Source organism: Camelus dromedarius, chromosome 19, assembly GCF_036321535.1.
Source record: "Camelus dromedarius isolate mCamDro1 chromosome 19, mCamDro1.pat, whole genome shotgun sequence".
Taxonomy (NCBI): Eukaryota; Metazoa; Chordata; class Mammalia; order Artiodactyla; family Camelidae; genus Camelus; species Camelus dromedarius.
Genome location: NC_087454.1, coordinates 14,852,301 through 14,877,533, shown reverse-complemented (window position 1 = coordinate 14,877,533; position 25,233 = coordinate 14,852,301). Strand labels below are relative to the sequence as shown.

The following is a 25,233-nucleotide window of genomic DNA, read 5'->3' as shown; positions in this document are numbered from 1 at the left end:
TTTTTAGAGCAGTTTTAGGTTCACAGCAAAATTGAGTGGAAGGTGTATTTCCCATAACCACACATACACAGCCTCCCCCACTATCAACATTCCACACCAGAATAGTACATTTGCTATAACTGATAAACCTGCACTGATGCACCATTATCATCCAAAGCCCTCAGCTTACACTAGGGTTCGCTCTTGGTGGTGTGCATTCCATGGGTTTTGACAAATGTATAATGACACGTATTCACCATCACAGTATCACACAGATTAGTTTCACTGCCCTCAACGTCCTCTGTGCTTGTCATTTTTGATGCTGAATTTTGATTAAAAATATTTCTGCTACTGCTAAATAAAGATATTATAAGGTAATTTTTTACTGAGATATGTTAATCCAATATAAGTTTAAGGACCATATTAAATACTGTATTGTTTTGTTTTGTGAATCAAATGTTATTACACATATACTAATAGACTCCTCATTCAACTGGTCTTCAAATTCAAGTCACATATTTAGACAGCAAACCCACAGGTATATACATACAGTCTGTATGTGCAATAGTTATTGCTGAGAAATATCTGCCCATTTGGGAATGGCAGTGTCACCTGAGACCACATTCTAGTTGCCAAAAATTAAGCCATTTTCATTATTTCCACTCTAGCAGGTCCAGATGTCATAACTCTTTCTCAGTGTTTCACAGGACTCAAGTCCCAGGGTATGTTCCCTTTAAATAGGATTCTGTGAAAAAATACATTTGAGAAATGGTGCATACTATAGTTTTCTTTGGGTGATTTACAGAGTATATCAGCCATTTAAAAATTCTCTGAAGTCCCACACCAAATAACTTGTTTAATTTCACTTAACCCAGGATTTTGCAAGCTTATCTAATGATGGAACACTAGGGATTTAAAAAATGCATCCCACAGACTAGCTGCAACAAAATTATAGGGAGAGTTTTTTTGGAAATGCAAGTTCTAATAAAACAAAATAGAAGAAGATAGCTCATGCCATTAATATTTTTTTAAAATGCATGTGTAATTTAATGTTTTATACTTTACTTTCCCCATGTTATATTTTAATATTACATTTGATATTTTGAAATAGTGAATTTGAACCACTGTATCTGATGCTTAATGGAGTTCTTCAGAAGTCTGACCAATTTTTTATTAATAGTTGCAATAAATTTGTGGTAGTACACATTTCAGAATTATGAGCAAAGACTCAAAAGCAATAACCTCAAATTCTACTTACATTAGAATACAGTAATACATACTCAGAGAGTTTATGATCACCTACAATGCATATTCCACAAAAAAAAAATAGTGCCAAATAAATGTATAAATCAATCATAGGATTTAGAGGATTAGATTCTAACTATGTATTTTTAAAATAAAGGTGATGATGAAAGATAATTAACTTATAAGCAAATTACTTATCTGCATCCGCCTTGTAATGGGAATAGTTACATACCTTGAATGGCTGTTAAGAGAATTAAGTTACATGAATGTAAAGCATCTAGTCTCATACCTCATATTTAATACTGTATCAAAATTAATCAGCTTTATTAAAATTTTCTGTCAAACAAATCATGACAAAATTTGGTTTTATGTATACTCTTAATCACATGTATATGAATATATTTAACCTAAGAAACAGGCAATGCTCATAGCGAAATAAGAATGATCAATGTATTCCCAAAGTTTAAATTATTCCTTCTCTTCCAAAATGTAACTATTCACATAAAGGCTTTGATTATAGCTTTTAACCCATAAGAGAGACTTTCTGTGGGTTATCATAAATAGGGTTTGTATCTTAATTTTCCAGTATGGTAGTAAAGCCTAGTAATACTAACAAACAAGTTCAAGTATAAATTTATGACTGTCTACAATATTTATAATCAAAGCACACATCTGTAGTTATGCCAAGAATTTTAAAAGTACACAATAGAAGAAGTTTCTTCCCTCATGCACCCAATTCATGGATACATTTCAACTGTTAATAATAAACTCAGAGTCAGGCAAAGATCATCCAGCCTCCATCACAGGATGGTAGCTACATACACACATCCCATTTCTTTCTCAACATTATACACACCTGTGGGAAACAACTAATACAACTGTAAAAACTATTGTGAGCTCTTCAGAATATTATGAAATCAAGAGAATGGTTTTTTACATATACTGGCTACCAATTTTGGACATAATTTTTCTATTTTTAATAACATAATCATTAAAGAAATGTAGGAAGTAGAGAAAGATCAATAAAAATCAGTAATAATGGTAGTACAGGTCAATGTCCTAGTAAAATTTTTGTTAACTGTGTGTATGTATCTGTGCGCACACACAGTGAAAATGTACCATATGTGCTTGTTTTTTAACTTACATATAACATTTACGTACAATCATCCCTCGGTATCCACAGGTGACCTGTTCCAGGACCACAACAGATACCAAAATCTGCATATGATCAAGTCCCTGATACAAAGTGGTGCTGGATTTTCATATAACCTATGCACATCTTCCTGTGTATTTTAAATCATCTCTAGATTACTGATAATAGTTAATACAACCTAAATGCTATGTAAAGGTTGTAAATACTATGTAAATGCACGTAAACAGTTGTAAGGGCACAAATTCAAGTATCTTATGGAATCCAAGAAACTGCTGAACTAGCAAGCTTCAGAAAGGGCAGAAATCAAGGCAATTCCAGAGGCCTCAATACTGGGAGCCTGGGGAGTTTGTGTATCTTTTTTTTAAAGCAGTGGATTGGACTCTGGCTACATCTTAGAACCACTGGATAAGATTGCTTTAAAGTACCATACCCAGGCCCCATCCCAAACCAATTAAAGCAGTTTTGGGGGTCAAGGCCTATTCAGCAGTATATTTTAAGTTTCCCCTGGGATTTTAAAGTACAATCAATATGTAACTGCTCTAAAGGGCTGCCTTTAACATAGTACCGCCGCAAACAGCTCCTAGTCTCAGTGTGCTTCTCTCAGCTCAGCATTCAGAATCCCAAGGACGGAGAAGGTGACTGATCCAATTTGACACAAATGTAGACATTGGCTCTAAGAGTCATGGCCCGAGGGGAAGCTCATGAACCAGAAGATGGCTACAGAGTAGGGTGACCAGATGTTCCAGCTGCCTGGGCCTGAGGAGTTTCCTGGGATATCAGACTTTAAGACTAAAACTGGGACAGTCCCAGTTACTTAAAAAAAAATAGATAAAACAGAGGTAAGTTTGGTGATGTAGACTACAGAAACTCTTATGAATTTAGTACACCAAGCAGCAAAAATCTTAAATCTATATACTTAAAAGAAATAACTTTTACTTCTATAAATTCTGTATTAATGCTCTAAGATACCTGAAACCAACTTCATAATCAAACCTAAAACCACAAATATATAAACGCAAAAATGTCAGAAATGTTATCTCTGACAGCCAAATGTCATTCTTTTTCACATTTTAAAATGAAAACATTACCAAAAGTAGGACACTTTAACTTAAAAATGACAGGCTATTTCAAGAGTCTCTGCTTTCTGCTAGTCAGATGTGGCTGGATGACTTTTTACTTTAATCTTAATTGTTTCTAATTCAGTAGGCCAAGGGACTGTCTGGTCATAAGGTGATGGCAAGGGGGAGGATACAAACACTTATAAGGGAGATTTTTCTGACTATAATAGCACATCTGGAAACAGATGATCACAACAACCTCAAATTATAGACCCTGTGATGAACATAAATCATCATTCAACACAATGGGCGTTCTAGAAATCTACTGCACAGCTTCTAGGAGAAGCAGAAAGATCTAGAGGTCCCTAGGACTCCCAAAACAAAATAAACAACACCAATGCGCACAAGGCATCTGGGAACACAGAATGTTATTTGTTATACACAAGAAGGCTGGGTAAGTTGAAAATTCCCTTCAGCCGTACAAAGGAGACGTCTACAACAGATTTAACGCTGAAAGTTTCACACTGACTCAAGATATATTCTGCAAAGGAAAACCAGTGTCCTTGGAGTCTAGAAGGAAGAGCTCATCAATATAATGCAGAACCAGCCTAACAATGGATGCCATCCCGCTGACAGGAACCACAGCTACACAACTCCAAGCTGAAACAAGTACAAATTACCGCCTGTGATATATACATGTTTTGGGAAATGCATTCTAAGAAATCATCTTGCTGTGGGAGTCTGAAAATGAGACAGGTCTCATGATTCTGGTGCTCCCAAAGAGATTATAATCAAATGGACAATAAATGTTAAGTTTTCAGACAAAGACTAACTACAAATAAAGAAACACAAAGGAAAAAAAGGGCAATGTTCCTCCCCACAAGACACTGGCTTTTCTGAGCTCTAGTGGTCTGGTTAGCCTACATTCTAAATCTTTCATTCTTTACTTAGGTGATGGGAAATTGTTTATATTCCTCAAAACATTCAAATGATCAAATAATATGGTAGACGAAAAAACAAAGAGGAAAATCAGGATAAAGCTGATTGTTGTTTGCTTGACTAGTTCAGTTAACATTGCAAGGAGAAAAATAAAATAATTCAGATTAAGTCTGAATTTTAAGGGCCTAAAAATAACTTGTCTGGTTGGATTTTCCCTAATCTGTACGTTTATTCCCTCAGCCTTTACACTAAGTGTACTTCTCTCTCAACAGCACAAGCCCCCGTTAAAACAGCCTTCTCACAGAAAACCAGAGGTCCAAGTTATTAGGGAAATTATGAGGCATTTTTCTATCTATTTTGGTCTCAATTTGCCTGAATGGAAGCTCTGAAGATCACTGAATCCTTTCAACATTTTGCTATTACTTTCCCTCATTTCTCTTGAAATGAGGCTTCCTGTCAGAGCTGTCATTTGAATTCTTGTGTTGGGGAGTTCCTCCCTTTTCACCTCAGTTTCTTTCATTTCTCACCATATACTAAACCCGATTCCTATGAAATCTGGGTTACACCACACCTAAAACCACCACAGCTGGGTGACACTCAGGTTACCTCGTCTCAAAACATCTGTCTCGAACCGAGTAGCACGTTTGTGACCACCTGAGGACCATGTCGAAGGAAAGGAAGGATCCTACAGTCTTAAAAGAGGTTCTGCGGAGGCTGTGCGGCTGAATGCAAGTTTTGTCTCCCTGGTTCTTTTGTACCCACACACACGATGACAACTGTTTGGCTCAAGAAGTGGTCATCAGGGTGACCACATCTCAAAACTCTGTGTCTGACCTCTGGCTGCTCAGATGCATCTGGGGAGATCACATCTCTGGACTCTGGACCCGTACATCCATAGGTGAAACTTTTCAAACTGAGAAAGCCAACAAAATGGCTTTTTCTCTTTCACATGTCTTGTTAGGTCAAAAAGAAAGGAACTGTTGGAAATCCTAGCACTTTTGTTCAGAAAATCCCTTAACTCACTTGCTTGGACAAACCTAGAGACAAACCTAACACTCCTGCATTTATGTGACCCTATTCCAAATCCCATGGGCTAACATCCGGACACTGGAAAGGAAGAGGACGACATAGCCACAGGAGCTCATTCTCCACTTATTTACAAACTTGAGTCATTTTTGCATTTCCAACTGGTCAGTATTTTGCTAACGGGGAATATAGCACGGAACCTCAGAGTGCTTTTCTAAATTTGAAAAGTAACCTCTGGAGTTTAGGCCTCTGGGGAGCCCCAAGGTGCCTCTCCCAGCACGCACACTTCTCTAGGCTGTCTCAGCTGTCCTCCCGGGGAAAGGGGCGGGCCTGGCCCCTGCCCTACAGGCTGCTGCTAACCGGGCCAGTGTGGAGCGGCAGGACTGCTGACTCCTGGGTGATCCTTGGCCAGAACTTAAATCAAAGACTCCAATCCAGGGCTCTTAAGACAAAACCCTTAAAGCTCTCAAAGGCATGCCCAAACAGAACCTTAAGACATATAGAAAGAAAAGATAAGGCAGCTTTGAGAAATGAAAGAAGTAGAAAGCTACCTGAGGCTGGGAACTTGCTGTCAGTTGCCGGGAAAAAACCAGAGGTAGATGTCGGGTCTGGGACAGAGAGGGTGCTGTTTAATCACAAACGCTATCTTCAGATGACCAGAATCAACCAAGTTAAATAAAAACAAAATCTACTCACATCCTAGAGAAAAGAAACTGAAGCTGAATAACTGAATCAGTGTTGTCATTAAGACACATCGCACTTGGCTTAATTGGCTCCATTTTCATGGTCTATCTAAATACTTAGGACCGTTCGAAACTTTCAGCTTTGCCCCATGGTAGTGATGCATTTTCATAAGGCTACATGAACTATATTTAAGGGTTGAAATCTTGCTGGCAAAATAATTAAACCACCCAAAATTCCTGAAAACGTTTTCAAAAGTGTGCTGTACAGTACCTAAAACAGAGGAATGCAGCTTGTAAAAGCTAGGCTTACCCTAGCAAGAGGCTCAGGAAAGCAGCTGCCTTCAGAACCATGAAAGGAACTGGGGAAAAATCAGAAAAGAGGAAAATATATACCAGGAAAAGATTAGTAGGGAAATAATTATTTTTTTAAGTCCAATGTCTGTATCTCAGGGATGGCAGGGCAGCATGACCTGCAGTGTCTACTCTGCCGATCTTGTCCTTTTTCCCAACCCATAGAGGACAGACCTTTAGGTCAGGTAGGACCTCAGGAACTGGCCAGGACTGTGCAGCCAAGAGGTGACTCACTTAGTGAGCTTAGGAAGGGTTTCGTTGCCCTGGTTCTCTGACCTAAGCAAGATGACTCTGCGCGGAATGGGGCAGGTGGACTGGTCCCATCTGTCCTCACCTTACTCCGTGGAAGTGAGCTGCTTTTTGGGTGTACATAAACCCCCAAACTGATAGAGTAACCCTTCACTTTTCACACATAACACTGGATGAGCCCCACTAAATATTAACAGACTTCACAGTCTGCATGGGAAATTCAAGACTACTAAATCAGGGTCACTTTTAATAAAGCTCTCCAATACAGACTCCCGCTGGAGTACTGATACACTTACAATTCCACTTTTTTGGTAGGGGAACAATGGCCTGTAGATACCAGTCTGGCATCCAACTCCAATTGTCTAGTAAACAACTTCTTAAAAAGAATCTGAAATTACTAAAGAATGTAAATAGGATTAAATCCATCCCCAAACACTGCCTGTCTATACTTTGTGTTGTAACATGAGTTGCTATAAATGAGACCGAAAAGCTCTTTCTTTCCAGTCTTAACTGGAAAAACACAGCCACCCTCTCATTGCCCTCCAAGTTGTGTGTGTTTTCTAGTTGTTAGAGAAGTTCTCACTTTCGTACATTTAATTTTCAATGCCAGGGGATGCCAATGTCATCTGGAGTAAGAGTCACTCTCTGGCTTTCAGAATGACAGATTCCCCAAGTCTATAACACCACTGGTGTATAACTGATGAAAACTCACTAGTTTCAGCAGACCAAAGCTGCGATTTCCTGTACAAAACATATTGAAACAGAGGCCCCTGTCATCACCTGCTATCACTGGGACAGATCTGCGCCTTGTGTACCTCCACAGGGATTCTCATTGTGCTGAGATCTATAAAAAAAAAATTCCAAAAAATCCACCACCTCATTTTCAAGGTGTGAATATACCCTCTCATTATCCATCAGTTATTGAGCACTGGCAGTGCACCCGGCACCTGTTATGACAGAGGGTATTTTCATAGCAATTCTGTATATAACCAGTGCCACCACTGCCCCCCCCCACACACAACAAAGGAAAGAGAAGACTACAGGATTCTACATGTGTTGAAAATGTCACTAGAATTCTGCCTTCAACCCACCACTTACCTACAGATAGGAAATGACCTCTCTAGGGCTACAAATGAGCTTTGCAAAAAAAAGAAAATTTTACTTTTATGCACTAAAAAGATCAAGTTCAACTATCTTCTGTCTCCAAATTTGTACCCCCCATAAGACTAATGGAGCTCTACCTATTAGAATGACATAAGTAAAAAATGATTAATATTACCCAGTATAATTAAGACATTTAATATTATATTATTTCTCCTACTTTTCAGATCTGCCAACAAAATGATGAACAATAACAGTCACATGTAAGATGTAGGGAGGATTTAGCAAGGACAAATGACCATTCTGACGCTAACACACATTGAACACAATTCATTGCTATCTTATTCATCTCATTCCGCCGTATTTCCTGATCTCAACCCTTGACTAGATGCTTAGGAGAATTTTTAAATTTGTAAGCATTCTTAAGTTTTGAAAAACAAAAGTTTAATCCAATTAAATCTATGTATAGATACAGGAATATCTTATTTTAGTAATAAGACATTTTTTATTTTTAATACAAATTTAAGGTTTCTGGAAGCCCTGTCTGAGCGTCTATCAGCACCATTTTTCCAATAGCATTTGCTCACCTTGTGTCTCTGTGCCACATTTTGGTAATTCTCACAATATTTCTAACTTTTTCATTATTATTGTATTTGTTATGGTGATTTGTGATCAGTGATCTTTGATATTACTACTGTGTCTGATCAGTGATCAGATGATGGTTAGCATTTTTTAGCAATAAAATCTTTTTAAATTATGGCATTTACATTGCTTTTTTAGGCATAATGCTACTGCACACTTAACAGACTACAATATAGTGTAAACATAACTTTTGTATGGACTTAGAAACCAAGAAAATTGTGTGACTTGTTTTATTTCCATATTGACTTTATTGCAGTGGTCTGGAACCAAACTTGCAGTATCTTTGAGATATTCCTGGCATATAGGTTGGTAGGTATTCAAAACGTAATCAATATTAACACAGCAATGTCAGAAGTTAAAACTAAATAGTCTATATTCAGCATACACTATTGGTAAAATAGAACTGCATTCTTTTATTTCTATTTCCACATAAGCATTGTATAAATGCACTAGAATACCACAAGCCCCATTTGTCAAGGACACTAAGAGATTAACTGGAATGGAAAATGGCAGATTTATATGTGTGTTTTTATACATGTTTCCCATCTTTGGGGAAACTCACTATTAATTGCTTTTCTAATTTTAAAAAGTATTCCATTTAGATTACTTGCCGTTTTCTCCATGGCTCACCCATAAGCTAACTGATGGGAAAAGACTGAGATATGAAAAAAACACACAAAATAAGAAACAGGGAGGAATAATCATAAATATGGATGAATTCAAAGAATCATATGAAACTAGTTTACCGAATCCTGTAGATACAAAAATATTTGAAAACAAGAATGAAATATATAATTTTCAAAAGTTCAAAATTTAGTCTAGAAGTGATAAAATAGCCAAAAAGTTCAAATACAAAGAAAAGAGACAAGAATTGCTCAAAGATCCAGTTTCCCCCCCTTATCAAAAGCACCAGGTCCACATGGTTTCACAGGGGAATTTTACAAACTTTCAAAAGCAGTTCATTCTAATGCAACTTAATCCATTCCACAGCATAGAAAAGGAAGGAAGACACATATAGCATGGTTATTAATACCCAGTAAAGATTACACAATAAAGGAATTTTCAAGCCAGTCTTACCTTGTGAATGTACGTCCTGAGTGAGTGGTAGTTATTTCAGAGAGGCAAAGCAGATTTTAGGGGAATTCAATCTAGTGGCAAGGCAAGCCCCAAAAGAATGACCAGAAGTGACAACAAAAATGCCCCCACCGAAAGTACCTTGGGTCCCTTAATTACTTACAGATTGAATCTTCCAAGCAGGGACAAAGCAGCAGCAATTCCAGGAACTGTTTTTCGAAATGCAGATTGCAGATGACCTGCACAGTCATCACCTGAAATGCAGGTTCAGGAACCTGACCTCACACTTCTGAGTGAGAATCATTTACTGCTGCGGCCCAGCGATCAGACTTTTAACAACTTTCGCAACGGATTTTTCTGACGTCTAAGTTTAACCACTGTTGTGCCTAAGGGGTGGCTCTACTCATGGACCCTACCGTGTAGAATAACAATGTTACTTGCAATACCGACTTCATCAAGTGAGGCACTTATTTGCAATGGTTATTTTTTAATAAAAATTGTATAAGTATGAACTAAAATTACTTAGTATTTTTTTTAGAAACCACCATTTAGTAGCCTTTTCTCCTACTGACTCAGCTTCATTATGATATAATACAAATAGACCGTTTGTTCATTCAATAACAATTATTTAGAAAGTACTTATCTATTTCCCTATACTAAATTGTGTTCAAAATAATGCATTGTTTCTCTGCCTACTATATTTTTGTTTTCTATTTTATACAACTGCATGAATTTTAATAAGAATCAACACTCTCAAATATAACAAAATAATCTTTTAGTCACTTCTAATACACTGTCTTAAATCAATTATAGCCAGATTAGCCATAGATGCTGGCAAGAATCTAAGGTTGTTTTGCTCACACAAAGATTTTCTGGATTTGCTGTCAGGTAGATTATACTCAGTCAGGTTTTAACAGTACAAAAACAGCATTTTCCTATACAGATTTTATAGGCAAAAATTCACATTTGCTATAGAAGTAATCCCTTATTTTGCTCATGCCATTTATTTCTTTTCCCATTTTTCATAAGGAAGTACATTCTTATTACTGTGGAGTCTTTCATTCATTTAACCAGGCATTCAACACTACAATATGCTAGTAACTTTTGACTGGTTAGGAAAGAGAAGAGAACAAAATTACGTTTCTGCCCTCATGTAACACATTCATTTTCATTATTTTTATTTTATTAGTGTATTAGTAATTTTGGTTACTTATACCATGAGCAATATTAGAAGATGCATTAGTATTGTTTTGAATATAATATTTATTGTCAAGGTGATTGGTAACAACTATCTACTCTTCTTTATCAGGACAAGAGTAAGCTGAAAACAATAAGGGAAGGCTTTGTTTCCTTCCTTTCACTTTGGGAAAGAGATAGAAACTCTGGAGTTGATCTTACCGTGAATAATGACTATTCCTTAGAGGTTGTCTTTTATTATTTCCTCACTCACCAACTTCTGAAATTCCCACCCTACCGTTTCATGGAGGACCAATATATCACAGCTGTCACTGACTCCATCTGTTGGCTTATTTAGAATGCTAGGCAGATTTTAATGACATCTTTGAGAGCTTTTTAAAAACCAATGCCTGCTCCCAATTTCCCCATCTCTCTTGAATGTATTACCATTTTCAGATTCAAAAACTCAGTAAAACCTATTAAGACATGATCATATTCACCAAAGTTAGAAAAAAATAACATGGATACAAGCTAGATTGTCTACTAATTATATTATGCTCATTCTTACCATGAAGTTATCGATTAGGACCTAGTTAATCCTAATTCTACCCTTTCTTCAAGCTCCTGATGAAGCTTCAGTCACCACATGAAGTCACTGTCACTAACTCTGGTCAACATCCCCATACACACATTTTTACCCTTTGAGTCTAACACTTCATTTAAGTAACATTTTATATTAAACATAAACTCTAGTGTTTTTCAGTGGTAAGAGTTGTTAAAATCATATTACAGAAAGTATTATATATAATATCATCTCTATTATAAAGTACTATGTATTATCTATGTATACATATATATAAAATCTTTCCATTAAGATACACATTAATAATTGGAATGACATCTATCAAAAATGTCAGCAGTGGTACATCTGAATTATGTAACTGAAGAAGGTGTGTGTGTGTGTTTTCTTTAGTTTTCTACATTTTCTAATATCCCATAATAAATGCCTCTTTCTTATTGAAAGTGGCATGAAGTATTTTTCATTGAAGATTGAGTTATAATGTTATAATGTTATATCCTGCTTGAGGGCAGGGTGCATATTATATGTTCCTATAACTCTGAAACAACTTGCACTGACAGAAATACAGAAGATATAAGTACTAAGTCAGAATTTTGAATTGTATAGATTGCAGCAGAACAGAACAGAAACTAGTCTATTTATTATTATCTACATCAATAAAGACCAAATAGTAACCTGATTATCATCTCACTAGGAAATCTACTATCTTAAGACATTAGATCTGTAGTTGTCATCTGGGTGAAGTACTGTCTGCTCTACTATAGAGAGTTTTGAAATGTTTTAGTTTGTGTTTTTATTGTCCAGTGATGTGGGTTAGGCACACATGGCATTTAGTAGGTGTTAGATACTAAATATCCTATGACTTTCAGCACATATCCACACAAAGAATTATCTCACTCAGAATGCCAGTTAAATGCTGTTAAGAAAGTTGGTTGGATGAACCATTTATTTCCTTCTTGTAAAAAAAAAAAATGAGCAAATGAAAAATCAAGGCATTATGATTTCATATTAGACCACATACTTAAAGAGTGTGTGGCAGATTAAAGATGACCTCAATTCTTCGACACTCTTCCCGTCAAGAGGAGTGCTGCCTTTGACAGCTTTGGCCAATGGAGTAAGATAGAAGTGAAGTAAAGCCAGTTCCTGGACCTAACCTTTAAGAGAATGGTACTTCTGCCCTTCTAGAATCTAACCACCAGATAAAAAGGAAAACTATTTGAGACCACCTTGCCATGAGGAGCTCAACCACACACAGAGACACTGGAAAATGAGACACCATGTGGAGAATGATAAGTCAAGGAACAAGGAGGGGCCAGATGTGACACTTCACGAAGAAGGTTCATGGAAGTAGATCCTCCAACCCCAGATGACTCACATGGATAAGGTGAACTGCCCAGCTGAGTCCCTCTTAAATCCTTGACCCCCACACAACTGTCAGCAAATTGAAATGGCTGTTGTAAGCCACTAAAAAATCCTCCTTTTATCTTCAGTGCATCTCCTTCACTTCCTGGAAATTCAAAATGGAGGACATGTTGGACTTTAACGTGTTTCTAGAGAATACATATGTTTTCTTTGTAATAAACAAGTAGACCTCAAATCTCTCAACAGAATGCTGGCAACTATTTCAAGCATTGGTTTCACCCCCAAAATGATCCTATTTTTGAGGCAGTAATCAGTTATAATTATCTACCAAACTCTAGCTAATGAAAATGGACATAAACTAGCCATTGTGCTGATTGTGACTCCATTAGGACATGAGTTAATTTAATTTAATTCTATGACATACCATTAGACATATACATGTCTCCACTACTGAATTGAAAACTCCTTCAGGGCAGGAACATGTCTGCTGCATTTTTGTGTGTGTTCCACCCTAACACGCAGTGCCATGCATATGGGATGTGGTCAGCAAACATTTGTGGATGATTGTAACACAGTCTACCACTAGAAATTAATTACATGGTCAAATTCAGCATCACCTCCTTCTAGTCTTCTATTTGAAAGCCCTAATGCTCTTGCATGATTTCTGGGTAGCCCTAGAATCCTCACCCTTGAATGACTTTATAATATGTCATCTAGTCAAATGTCATTATTTTGAAGATGAAGAAATACACCAAGAGGTGAGTGACTGGCTCAAATTCATGCAGTTATTTAGTGCATAATAAAGTCATTACAGCAGACACAAACTACTATACATAAAATAGATAAACAACAAGGCCCTACAACTATATTCAATATCCTGTAATAATCTATAATGAAAAAGAGTGTGAATGAAATCACTGTGCTGTACACCAGAAACTAACACAACATTGTAAATCAACTATACTTTGATTTTTAAAGTGAAATTAAAAGAAAATAACATAAAAATAATAAAGACATTACAAACTTTGAATGATTTCCTTTAACAGGTTGCTGGTGGGTAGACCAGGACAGCCAGAGGGTACTGGAGCTCCTGAGAAGTGGAAGATCTAAAGTGTAGGAAGTGGCAAAAATGGTAGTCATGGGGATTTCAGAGGAACCCAGTTACATGTTAATCTATCTGGAACACGAGCCAATGTGGGACAATATCACTCACAAAATTTTAAGAAAAGACTCCTAAAAGTCATAAATGCTGTGAAGGGGCTGGATGGATAGAAGAGGCAATAAAAATTTCTTTTTTAATTACTTGTATAGAGTAAATCATAAAACCAGTATCTCTACTTTGAGACTCCTCATTAACAGCTGTATATTGTGAATTACTGCAAGATAATGGATGCAAGATGCTAGCTTGATATTCGTCCTTCCACTTCTCAAATGAACCCGACTGTCTAAAACAGGGAACAAACAAGAACGGAAAGTCTGACCTCAGATACAGAACAAACTCTCTATCTTACCCTTCCTTTGGGTGTTTTTTAGTCAAAATAGATTAGGATGGTTTGAAAAACAAACTAGTGAAAGTACCAGTGTAGACGATGTGTAAAATTTCCTTGAAAATTCCAAGCAAACTCAAACTAGGTTTTTATCTCTATGACCCCAGAATCCCAGAATGAGAACATATTTGAAGGCAATTTCTCTCCATGCAGAATCCAAAATGGACTTGAAGTCTGTCTATAAAAACAGTGAATGACAGAACTTAAGCATAACAAAGGACAGTGTCATTTTATTAATCTGCATCACCACACCAAATAGCAAAAGAAACCACTCAGCTCTAAATGGGTACGGGAAACTCACCATGCCCTTAATCAAAGTAGGAGACCCAGCCCTTGGAGATACCACTTTGTAGAGTAAATCCCAAAGAGTCTGCTCATCAAGTCATGATAGGAATCATGATTTAGCATATCCCAGGCAACACAGAACATATACATTCTCCTTAATCCTTACCACAACCCCCCAGTAGGGGGAAGTAGGTATTGCTTCTACTTTTAAACATAAAAGACCCCTCATGCCTGCAAAGGTCAAGTGTCTCTCTCAAGGTTATGCAGCTTATTAATGGTGAAAAAAAAAATCCAATGAGTTTTATTTTGAAAGATGCATATGCCAACACATCCTCTCACCAGTTCTATAAAGCAGATGATATTATCTTCATTTTAATGATGAGGTAACTGAGACCCGGAAAGTAAATTACAAAGCTCAAATAAATAGAGGTAATAGGAGGCAGACTGGGAATCTTATCCAGGGCCATCTAACTTCAACATATTTATTTTTTCCACTGCAGCACCTTGTCTTCAATATGTATCTTATTCTCACTATTTTACCCTTTGATAAATAAGACTAGCACACTAATAATAAGTTAGGAGCCTACTATCCAAAAAACTCTAGGCTCCTCAGCTTAAGACAGTTGTTTGCACAGTTACAAAATAAATGAGGCATGGGGATGAAGTGTACAGCACAGAGAATATAGTCAACAATAATTTGATATATTTGTATGGTCACAGAGGGTAACTAGACTTATTATGGTGATTCTCTGGTAATGTACAGATATATCCAATCACTGTTGTGTACCTGGAACTAAGATAGTGGTGTGGGTCAATTACACTTTGATTTAAAAAAAAAAAAAAAGAAATATTACTTTTTGAAAGTTTGCACACTGTGTAATTCCATAATATATAGCACCTTTGAAATGACAACAAATAGAGGTGAAGAGGTTAGTGGTCACCAATGGTTAGGAAGGAGTCAGTGAGAGAGGAAGATGCCTGTGGCTCTGAAAGGATGACTGAAGGGACCCCTGGGATGGAACAAGCCTGTATCCTGACTGTGGCAGCAGCTACACAAATCTATACGTGGGATAAAATCGCATAGAACTAAACATTCACACACGAATAACTGCATGTTAAAGCAGTGAAATCTAAATAAAGTTAATGACTGTTTAAAAAAAATTGCTACCAAAAAAAAAAAAAAAAAAAAAGACTATCATTTACGGCCCATGTCGTCACCAGCAATGAAACAAAGATGCTCACGGGGGAGCAGGCAAGCACCCCTAGTGCAGCCCTTCAGTATCAGCTAGAACAGGCTGGGCTGATGCTGCTGCGTAAGCAAGAACCCGGTGATCTTAGCTGTTTAACAAAACAGACGTGAGGTCTGGCAGTGGGGCCAGGCCATTCTCCACGCAGGCACCCTCCACACAGCAACCCTACAATCCAAGGGACTTTGACCTTAAGGTTGTTCCATCCCAACGTGAGGCCTCCATGTTCTCCACAGCAAGGACGAAATGGACCAGAAAATCCTGCCGGGGCTTTTTAGGGCCTCAGTCCAGAACTGACAGGTGTTGCTTTCTCTCACATTTCATTAGCCAGAATCCATCATCTGCCACCACATAACTCAGAGGGGCTAGGAGGTGTGATGTGCCGTATACCCAAGTTAGAGGAAAGTCAACTGAAATTTGGTGAACACAAAGCATTGTCTCTGCCACCTCTTCAGAGGTGGTTCCAGACTATACAAGAAAACAGTGAAAATGGAAGAATTAGCAAGTGAGCTCATAGATTTATAATTAGAAAGAACTGATCTAGAGGAAGAGACATAAAGCCTCACTAGAAATTTACTGACTCAGCTAAGAAAAGAGGAGGAAAGAGTTATAAAGTACAAATGCCAGGAAAAAAAAAAAAAACCTTTTTTAAAATATGCTAATTAAAGAAAGGAAAACTGACACATAAACATGCAAGGTGATCTTAAGTCTTTTACTTAAACGGCAAAAGTGAAAGATAAATCCAGGACTATCTTTCTGTAGGGCGAGAGCTTGTGCATTATTTCAGTCATTCACTTTGTGATCCAATTTCTCAAATTCTATGTAGTATCTCCTTTCTTCACAGCACCGAACAAAGTTCTATGGCAAGGCTAAAGAAATCCAGAGAGATTCCAAACCTCTAAAAGATGACAGTGTAATAGATGAGAAAAACAGACATTCCTGAAATAAAAGGACAAGGTCACTGATGGTGGAATCTCAAAGTAAGCCATGAAAACACCAGGGCTAGAAAGAACCACTGGGGTCTCCCCCAAAGGCAGATGCTGTTTTCCCAGTGGTTTGTATTGTGTCCAGCACGTGATACATTTCTCCTGGCTGCTCCCTTTAATCTCTGCCTGGCAGTGTGGTCATTCACTCTTTTATGCTGCCTTGGAAGCCTGCATGAAATACTCCTGAGCAGAAAAATCCAGAACGAAGAAAGCAGATAACACAGAGGCTTGTCAGCCCCACTCATCACATATGTCAGTGAAAGCAACAGATAAAACCTTTAAGCTGAGCCACTCTCCGCCTGTGTCAGCCCACCTTGTAAGTAAGTGACACCTGCCAAGACTGTGTCTGGAAAACCATCTCTTCCTCGCTTGGTCCTAATGAACATTCTTATGTGAGAAACAGAAAGACCATAAAAGACAGAAATGTACTGATTAATTTCAATAAGCCTTTCAGAAGTCACAGTCTATGCTGAGCAAAGTGATTTTCAGCTGACTTTATCTTATTAGTGAGGACCCTGGGGAAATTCTGTGGGTAAATCCTTTTCAGCTTTACCATGCAGAGGAAACAGTTTCCATCTTTAAAGTATATACTTTTTTTTTCCCCCAGAGCCTAAACCTGGCCTTAGAGAAAGTTCTCCTTGGAGAGATCTAATTCCAGAGGTCTGATTTGTCCACAGACAATTTTATGGTTTATTAATTTCTGCCAGTTTCTTCCCTATTACATATAAAAAGAAAGAAGGAAAATAGGGGGAAAATTCTATAGCCACTTTTAACCAAAATCAACTTTTTCAGGGCAAGAATGAATTCTGTTCACTTGTAATGAATTATGGATCAAAGAATTATGTATTATTTTCTTTTCCAGAAAACTTAAGGAAGTTTTCTCCTTAAAGATGTTTTAATGAGTCACAGGTTTAGTGAACTGATTGCATTATTTGGGGGTGGGAGGGTGGTTCTTGGTTACTAAAAAAGACCTGTTTCTCCATCATTTGGAAGTGGGACTTTTGGAAAACTTCAGCCTTTTTTCACTGGGGTGAAAGGAAAGTAGGGGAGGAGAAAGTAAAATAGGTATTTTCCAAGCACCCAATTTTGTAATTTTTCCTCCTGTATAATAATAATTCAAATTCATGTAACTTACAGGCCCTTGTGGTTGAAGAGAGAATACAACTGGGAAGTCTGAATACAGCGTCCTCAGGTACCTTATTAAACTCAAAAACACAGCTTCCTCCAAAAGTCTGTCATCTTCCCTCCTCTCTCTCTCCCTTTATGTTACCCTCAATCATCAAGGTCTGTGAGAGAGATTTTTAATGATGCCTAATTACATGATGGATGCATGAAACAACGTAATGCTTACATCCAAGTAACAATTTAGCCAATATGATACTCCCTCTGTTTGTCACTGCCACCGGGCCTCGTTTCAGATTCTCTAAATTAATACAGTAATTTGATTGTTTAGCCTTCATAGTTTTGCCTCTTTGTAATTCACCACTTACCTAGACTTCAAAAAAGAAAGGATTTAAGTAGTATATGGCTTGATTTTGTTGTTGTCATTTGTTTTATTTTAATATTGACACCTACATAGAGGGTATTACAATCCTGGATTGCAGTGATCATTCTGGCCTTTTCTTATTTTAAGCATATAAAGAAATATATCGAGGTTCTTATAGCCTTCTTTGCAATTGTCTGCACATGCTTGTCGTGACTCGTAAGACAAGATTTACACCTCAGTGCTGTCCCCAAATGGCTGGGCCCAGGCAGACTCCGCTTCTATTTGTCTAGGTAACTGATAAGTGCAATTTCCTTGTCTTATGTGCAATGCAAATCCAGAGCCAGGATTTCTTCACCAAACAACTGTCCTCCTCTTTCTCTCCTGCCAGGTTCTCTCCCTTTAGAGCTCTATGCCTTTCAACACATAAAACACTCCCTGATACAGACTAATTATAGTCTCTTCCTATTACTGAACCAAACTTGGGTCTGCTCGTTGACATGCAGTAAAGCCAGTCTATCGACACCGAGTTGTAGTGAAGGAAAGCCCAGTGTTTTGCAGGGCACTTAACATGGTGAGGCCAAACGCTGGAGGGGCCAACGTAGGGCCAAGCAAGGAGAATGGGCAGGTCATGCTCAAATGCCCAAATCCCTGACAGCTTTCAGGGAGAATGTTTTTGTTTCTAAATTTTATTTCATTTATTTTTATTGAATGAAAAATTCTTTGAATTCTACAATGCTTTACAATTTTCAAAAGGTTCATACACATGATTTCATATAATCTCATAATAACCCCCTTTCCCCCTCAACTCTATTTCCCCTTCTCTCAAGAGGGAAAAAAAAAAAGCTAAAGCTTTTCTACAAACAAGAGGCGAGCAGACATGATGGGGAGAAGGGAGAGGTATCTGTTCCCCAGGGAAGGCCCTGTGGGGTCCTGCTCGGTTTCACTCCCTAGGGATCAAGACAAAAAATGGTTTGGGAAAGGCCCAATGGAGCCGAGAAAAGGCCCTCATACGTCTGCATGGATGCAGAAAGTGTTCTGAGGTTTCTCAGTCACACTGAGAGGTCACGTTTAGTTCGGCTGGATGATAATTTCTTGCCTGCCGTGTTCCAAGTGCCAAACTAAGATAGGAGGAAACACAGACAAAGTTGTGCCTCCGTGCTGTTATATAATCTCAAAAGGGCTACACGCACTTGGTAAACAATCTCAGCCCTGATGAAGTGTTGTGGAAGATGGGAAAACCTAGTGCATCCAAAAAAAAACCCCAATGAACAGGGAGGTACCTGGGGAGGCTTCCTGCAGATGATCAGTAAGTCAAACCCTCAAGGATCAGTGGAAGTTATCATATAAAACCCATGGGGAAAGGTTCTGCGGGCAAAGGAAACAGCACTGCCTGAATAGAGACACGCATGAAGGATGAGAGATGTTGGTACATTTCATGTTAATACAGTCAGTCCTTAGGGTAGACAAAGTTAATACTTTGCATGATCTACCAAATACTCTCTATCCAAAGGAAAGCTGTGGAAGTATTTCAATGGCGGAATGAAAGAAGAAGAATTGACTGAGCTTGATGATTGACAGATTAATTCAACAACCAGTTTTTCAAAGCCTACTGTGTTCCGGGCACTCTAAGAGTGTGAAATATAACTATAAGCTAGGTCTGATCCTGCCTTTACACCGCTTGCAGCCCAGCAGCTATATGGCACAAAGAATAGGAGGAAGGAAAGAAGTCATTGAAAATGAACACAAGGTTTCTGACTTGGGCAACCAGTAAGCAGTTGTGCTATTTACAGAAACGGGCACAGAGGGAAGAAGGTAATAACAAGTTCCGTTTGGAACATCCTTTCTTTCAAGTGCCTGCCAAGTAGCTAAGAGGAAATGTACAACAGATAGCTCAGACTGGAGATATAAATTTGGGAGTCACTGGGATCTAGGTATTTGTCTAACCAGGAGTTGGCAAACTACAAGCAGGGAACCAAATCCAGACCAAAACTTATATTTGTGTGGCCCTTGGGCCCTCACACTGGGAGCCACAGAGGCTACGCTAGGATGTCCCCTTCTACCCCAGTTCCCCCTTTTGCTCACAATGCCTACCCTCTGACTAGTGGCTACCCATCCTTTCCCATCCCCACCCCTTGAGCCCCATACACTCCTGCCAGCCCAATAAGACCCATTCCCTGGGACTAGAGAACGTCTCCAGTTGGCAACAGTTGTGAGCTGTACACCCATCACCCAGGAGGACCCAATGCATTCAACTGGACTGCAGTGGGGTAAGAGTTTTCTCTCTTATCATATAAGTAACTAAACAGTATCTTCAGTTTTGCTCTTGATCCACGAAGTCTCAAGTATTTACTATTTGGCCCTTTGAAATAAAAAAGGTTTGCCACTAAACTGTGACAATGAAAATAACTAGTCTTTGTAAGTTATGTCACTGGAATTCAATTCAGATTAAAAAACTATTTTCAACCTACCCAGAGGTTTTAAGCTGGAAATACTAAAAACTGAAAACATGCATTACACATCACAGAAGGACTTTGCTCCACTCTCCCCTCCTTTTTAATCTGGAGAAAGAAAAATAAAAGCTAATTAATCAGGATAACCAAATCCCACCTTGAAGATACTGTAACTTGATCTGAGGTGTACTTTCACCAGTGCACATGGTTTAGTGTATTTATTTATAAAGACATTGAGGTACTGTGTCTATGGCAACCAAACAACAACTTAAAAAGTTAAAAACCAACTGACTATCTCTTTGATGATTTGTTTTCTGCAATTCCAGGCTCCCAGCACAGCCAGTCTGGTCACCTGGAAAGATGGGTGGCTCTAATCCGCTGGAGAGTTCTACCAGCGGCTCTACCAGCTTACACACTTGATTAAAAGGAAAACAAAAATTTTTTTCGGACACCATAACAGCTAAGTTGTGCAGACTAAAACGTGGAAGTCTGAGAAGTATGTGGGAGGTAATTAAGTGTTATTAGAAGCAAATGGAACCTAATTTGACCAAATAGCCAAGTGCGGTGTGGTTTTTTTAAAACATTTCCAAATACAGGAACCAAAAGTGATCCTTTAAGTCCTTCTTCTCTTTAGGATGCATGTTTATTCAAAGAACAGATGGGGAGGAAAATCAGAAAAAGACTTTGGTCGACCCACATAAAACAGCATATATGAGTGTGGGCACGAAGGGAGATGAGTTTTGGAAGGATTTTCATTTGTTTGATGTGTGGAGATAGACTTTGGGAAGTGGGGAAGCACTGACTTTATTTAATCTCTCCCAGGGAGGAGCTTCAGAAGGCTCTAAAAAAAAAAAAAAAAAAAGAAAAGAAAAGCAAGAAAGCAAGCTCCCTTAGCAAGCACATACTTCTATGCTCTCAGATCTTTGGTACTTTCCAGAATAATAAAAGGAGGCATTTCCAGGACTAGAGTTACTGGGTACTATGGGATAGGAAGAAAATTTAAGAATGGACATAAATGAACTTACTTACAAAACAGAAACAGACACAGACATAGAAAACAAACTCATGGTTACCAGGGGGAAAGGAGGTGGGAAGGGATAAATTGGGAATTCAAGATTTGCAGATACTAACTACTATACATAAAATAGATAAACATCAAATTTATCCTGTATAGCACAGGGAACTATATTCAGTATCTTATAGTAACCTACTATAAAAAAGAACATGAAAAGGAATATATGTATGTATCTGTATGACTGAAACATGATGCTGTATACCAGAAATTGACACATTGTAAACTGACCATACTTCAATTAAAAAAAGGTTTAAAAAAAGAGAATTAAAAAAAAAAAAAGAATGGATATAAACTGCCATCCACAAGTTGAGCTTTTTTTTAGGTTTGAAAATTTTCAATAAATTTTCTTTGGATGAGGTCATGCCTGGGTGAGCATTATATATACTCCTAGTTGGTAAAGACCAATATGGAAATCTGCTGAGAGCACTGCCCTGACAGTATTCATGACCCACCTAATCCCACAGGTCTCCCCAGGCTCACAAGAAAACTTAGTTTCTCTTGAGATGCCCAAGTTGTCATGGCATAGCAGGAAAACTGGAGTACAAACAGGTACTTAAATCTAAGTGTAAGATTTGATGGCTACTTAAAGCAAATTGAGCTTCTCAATTCGATGAGGTGTGCTCTTTTGAAATACTGGCATCAATCTGGAGCCCGACACAAATAAAAAACAACAGGCGGAGACTCTGGATGAGGAATCATAGTGGAAAGGAACTGCCCGCTGGTTGGTAACATTTCCATATGGACACAAGCGGCAAAACAACAAAAGATCAAAGGGCACCCCAAAGAAGGGCGTGCTCTGTCTCAGAACTGTGCCTGTGTGTGAACACACAGCCCGCTGTAAGGATAACAGCAGAAACATGTTTTTGCAAGTGAGGTTCAATGTTCGCCAACCAATGGGGGTGCCTGGCTGAACCTGAATATGCAAACACCTACTCTTCATTTGTAAAAGATGCTACTGATGAATGGGATCTCAGATTTGTAGTAACAGCTAACAGATGCACAAGGGGAAAATGTTCTCAAAGAAGAGAAATTCAGTGCACTTCCAAACCTCAATTGTACTTACCTTATTTGGGGTCTAGCACTATCAACCCTTTCTGTGGCTAAAGTCCAAAGGAAAAAAAAAATTACCAACCCTTACGTTGGGTCAGAGGCTGAGCTGAGAATGAACTACTCTTTATCCCAAACTTCAAGTGTCAGTGCTAACCATGAAATTTGGTGAGGTTATTTTTTCATGAGGAACAATTTCAACCTTTGTAACAAGAGAATAGCTTTCTCTAAGCATTACTAATTCTTGAAATAATTCATTTTCCTCTTTAAAGAGAGCAGTAAGCCTTTCAAAAACAGACAGCCTCACTCTACATTTACCACAACTATCTCAACTGGAAAGTTTTAAACAAATTTAGTATTTGTTAATAATGATGTATTGTCAGCCACTGTTAACACATAGGAGAAAAGAAATAATGAATAGGAGTAATGATATTACAAAATGCAGGAAAAGCAGGGTCCATCTCAAACTATATAATTGTCCAAGACAGCCTTAGTCCAAATCACCACTTTTTAAAGTTATTCAATGACTTCCTTAGGAAAATAAACAGAACAAGCTTTGAAGGAGTCCTTTCCTGCATTCAGAAAACAAAATGACCAAGACACAACCTTCAACACCTAATTATGTTATTAGATTTAATGTTTGCAATTATCTGGGGTTTTATAGTCTCAAAGTGCTTTGTAACCTTTAATTAGTCATCTTCCCAAGTCCAGCTCCATTTTTAGATGAGAGCACAGAAGCGTGTAAGTTGTGATGCTTCCCTTCTGTGGCCCAGTAAGTCAGAAGTCCAGTTCAGAAAAACCAAGTATGTCTCTAAAACAGAATCAACACGCAGGCACTGGGTTGGGATTCGCCTTTCACTCTGCAACTGGGCTCACTGGCTTGGATTTTTTTCCTCCTTCAGTGTGAGCGTATGCAACATTTTATCACCAGATGTAGGGTTTTTTCATTAGTCAACTTTTCCTTATATTTGCCCTTGTGCTATAACTGCCAACCAAATCTAAGTACAATAAATATTCCCCCTTATTACATCCCTTACCTCCCAGTTCTCCTGCCCACTTGCCCTCATCTGGGGACAACAGTACTTTAGAATAATATTTCTTTAGCGTTTGTAGGATTAATTCGATTAAGAGCATGCATGTGAGTGTGCGTATTGTGTATGTGTGTATGTTAGAGCAAGTGTGGTTAGGAATTGTACCAAATTCAAGAACTCCAGTTAAAGCAGTTTTATAAACCTTAAAAATGTCATTTAAATCACCAATAGGGAGTTTTAAGAAAGTAGGCGAGAGAGATTGTGAGCTTTCTCACATGCCTTTTTCTGACTCACCTTCCAGCTGCTGAGCAGGGGGATCAAGGTGGGTGAGCAGCTTACCCCAGGCCTTACGGCGCTGTATCCCAGCTGCCAGGATCCTCGTAGGGTCAGTGAGCAGGCGCATAGCTCATTCCATTTGTTACCATGAGAAATGGAGTCCCCCAGGGAAAATATGCACTCTCCATATGCTGGGCCCTGTGCAACGGTCTAGGTGAATCACAGCTGGGGAGAGATTGGGACGGGGATGTGTCCTGACACTTTATTTCCTCAGAGATATCTGAGCGTCATTTCCAGGGCCAGTACAACGCCGTAAATGGACCACTAACCTGATCCAGCCAGGGAGATGGGAGCCTTGTAGGAGCTTTCTATTAAGTGCATCTGAATTCTATTGCTGAGGCTGCTGCAAAACTATCAGGAAGAAATGCTTTGATGTGTCTCCCCTCCGAGCGCTGTACACAATTGAGACACCCTCCTGACTCTCCGCTCCTGGCCTCCCCCACCCACCCCCCTTCCACCCTCGTGCAGCTCGGCCATGCTGGATGCCTTCCTGCTCATATGAACCACACTTGCTGAAAAAGTGAAGCCAAAAGAACGAGCCAGTAAAAACAGAAACAGCTGTAACAATTTTGCAGAGCATGGTCTTGATTTCCTTGAGTTTCGTCTATGCTCCTCTTTTTTCCCTCCCTCCCTCTCTCTCCTTCTCCCTTTCTCTCTCCGGGTCCCTTTTCCACATGCAACACCTTCAGTGTCCAGGCCTGAAATGGAGCAAGACCTATTTCCCCTTCCACAAACCCTTGGAATTCAGAAAGAAGGTTGGAGTTCATTTTGAATCACCAGCTCCCAAACCAGTAGATCCTAGGGGAGGCTGAAACCGAGGAAATGAGTTGAGAATCTTGCCTCCAAAGACAGGTGCAAAATTTTTTTTCCAACAAAAATAACAGACCCGGCTATCCAATTTGCTCCTGCTGAGGCTGCTGTGGCCAGCGGGGGTGCCTGTTGGCGGTGGGGCCCACAGAAGCCGCCCTTTGCATTCAGCTCTGTGTGTTTGCATTCGCCTCTCCAAATGGAACCTGTCCTGGAGTCTTGACTGGACTGTTATTTCCAGGAGCCTCACTTCACAGCTATGGCCTCAAAACCCAGGCAGGTGAAGGGAGTGTGTAAATGCAAAAACAGCTACTGGAG

The 25,233-nt window shown here is 38.7% G+C and overlaps 1 long non-coding RNA gene across 1 annotated transcript in view; it reads right to left on the bottom strand.

The window, feature by feature from the left end:
- The window catches only part of LOC105089123 (uncharacterized), a 515,140-nt gene that overhangs the window by 390,940 nt on the left and 98,967 nt on the right, over positions 1–25,233 (bottom strand). The window contains exon 3 of the long non-coding RNA XR_010376824.1: positions 9,664–9,754. This is a non-coding gene — a long non-coding RNA (uncharacterized LOC105089123). The remainder of the gene's footprint in view (positions 1–9,663; positions 9,755–25,233) is intronic.